Genomic DNA, 2,459 nt, shown 5'->3' with positions numbered 1-2,459 from the left:
CCCCTTCTCGGTTTGAATTTGGCGGGCATGAGTAAACATATCCTCCGTCTCAAGAAAAATCAAAATAAGCCATGAAAACAAGCTGTAAACGCCTCTCCAAAACTTCCACCATCTAGTCAACCACCCTAGTACAAGCGCCACCTCCAAAATCCCTCTCTCGAGATCCAAAAAACGAAATTACAAGCGCAAAACGATGGCGAGCGGCGGGCGAGCGGTTCGAATTTGGCGGGCTTCCGGGGCGCCGTGCGTGTGGCCCCCGTGGACTGTTGTGGTGAATCCAACATGGCGGCCGTCGTCGTGTCCCTCTGAGCCGCTTCGCCAAGAGCAAAACCCGTTTCTTGCGACGATGTGCAGCGTTATGACGGAAATCTCTCTGTGAAAGTGACCGTGGAATATATCTATGAGTATAGCGAGTGGTGGAGGAAAAGAGCGAGTGCCAGTGGCGGAGTCCGGGTCGCGCGAAGGGGAAACAAAAGTTGTGTCAGACCATGAGAAGGAAAGGGAACTAAAACTCTCCTCAGCTCGAAGGGAACTCAGCCTCTCCTTAACTCCTCCTGTGGGCGATGAGTGCGACTCCGGGGATCTAGACTTGGCGCAGAGATTGAAGTCTTCCGTTCTTGGTGAGTGAGGAGGACACGCGGATCGCCGAAAACCGGGGAGAAAAGGCCCCAAAAACAGAGCATTTTTTTCTCTCTCTCTCTCCATTACATATCATTATTTCAGGCGCTGGATCTGATTTTTTTCTCGAATTTCGGGACGTCATTCGTGTGCCTGTCTGTCTTGGCGACGTTCTCGTGATCGGAAATAGGATATTAGTGAAACTCGGCCCTGTGTTATTGTTGCAGTTAATGATGTTATTGAGGCAGTGTTGTTAGGGTTATTTAGGTTCATTATTTCCATGAATTATCCAGTTTTGGGGGAAATTCTTATTATTTTCCTTGATTTCTGTGATTGAACCTGTCATTGTGTCTATTATTGAAAGGAAATATCAATGCTTTTATTATGTTTCTCAGGAAATGCCTGTCATTAGGCTTACATCCAGTCCAGGAAAATATTAATTATTTTATTCAGTTCTTAAGAAAATTTCTGGTAATTTTGTCTAATTTCAAGAAAGTATCCATTGTTATGTCCAGTTTCTGAGGAAGTATTCATTAACATTTTCAGTTTCTAAGAAAATATCCATTAATCTATCAAAAATGTAAGAATTTTCATGTGATTTATAATTTCTAAGGAAATATCCATAATTATTTAATAGATTTAAGGAAAATGTTCTTTATTTTATATTAATTTCTAAGTCATCCAATTTGATGTTGGATAATCCTGGGTGTTAAATGCCCCCTTCCCACGCCCAGTTTCTGGATGGGTAATGAAATGGGACATGTTAGAAGAGGAAAATACGAGGAAGAAGTGTGTCTGGGTTGAAGTAATCACTTGAAGGGGCTAAGGTGTATTCATCAGTAAGGCATTAGGCCTACATTAATTCCATTAACATTGATTTAATTGTCTAGTTGTTCAAGTCACTCTCTTTGGCTAAAATTCGTACCCGGGGCATGCATTATTATTATTATTATTATTATTTTTTTTTTTGTCAGATGGCATTTGGTTAGCTGTAAAGGTATTAATCCTATTGCCAGTTTATATAATTCATTCCCCAGGTCTAAAATGGTTTCCTTGGTATCAGATTCATTTTCAGGGCATTACTTACCCATACTGTTGTTTAGGAAAAGGGAAAATTGTTTTGTTGCTTTGTGAATAATTGATACACGTGGGCTATTATTTCATTGTTTTTTGTCGTTTTGATTGTGGGACTACTGCTTGTGTATTTGTTTTTGCTTGAGATCTGAGGTCTTTGTATATGTGTGTGTGTGCTTTTTATTATTTTTTTTTTTTATCATGGCATGGGAAGGGTTAGGGGTTGAAAGGAACAGGTGCACAGGTATAGGGATTTAATTTTCCTCACCCTTTATCTTGGTGGTGTGTGGGTCTTGGGGAAAACCACAAATTTAGTTGTTGTTTTTTTGTATTATTATTGTTATGATATAAGTTACTCCAGGATATTTTTACAATGTTGGGGTTAGGGAAGAGGGTCATCCTGTTGTATTACTTTGCTTATCTTCAAGATTGAAGGAATATGCCTTTACTTTGATTTCTTAGGAATCTATCCACAAATCATAAATGCTTAAATTTTTTACAATGATTGATATAGTCTTAGTTAATAGGATTCATTTGTCAGCGTTTTTTAAACAAAGATGTTAATCCCATCAAATAAAAATTTAGTCTAATATTATTAGAATTGTCAATGGAACCATATTAAAGAAGAAATTTTAAATCAAAGGTCTTAAAAACACTACAGCCTTGAATGGGTATGAGAACTTTCTCTTCTGGTTGACAAGGTTTTGAAAGGCAAAGTGAAGTGCAGGACTATTTTGAAGTTTATTTGAATTATGTCTGATAATTTC

At 38.5% G+C, this 2,459-nt stretch overlaps 1 protein-coding gene across 1 annotated transcript in view; it reads left to right on the top strand.

Moving 5' to 3' along the window:
- Positions 1 to 258: 258 nt before the first annotated feature.
- flfl (serine/threonine-protein phosphatase 4 regulatory subunit 3 flfl) overlaps positions 259 to 2,459 on the top strand; it is a 36,797-nt gene continuing 34,596 nt past the window's right edge. The window contains exon 1 of the mRNA XM_027380872.2: positions 259 to 620. The gene's annotated coding sequence lies outside the window, so the exon portion shown is untranslated. The remainder of the gene's footprint in view (positions 621 to 2,459) is intronic.

Source organism: Penaeus vannamei, chromosome 25, assembly GCF_042767895.1.
Source record: "Penaeus vannamei isolate JL-2024 chromosome 25, ASM4276789v1, whole genome shotgun sequence".
NCBI classification, from domain to species: Eukaryota; Metazoa; Arthropoda; class Malacostraca; order Decapoda; family Penaeidae; genus Penaeus; species Penaeus vannamei.
Note: the sequence above shows the minus strand (reverse complement) of the source record. Positions and strands in the feature narration are given on the sequence as shown.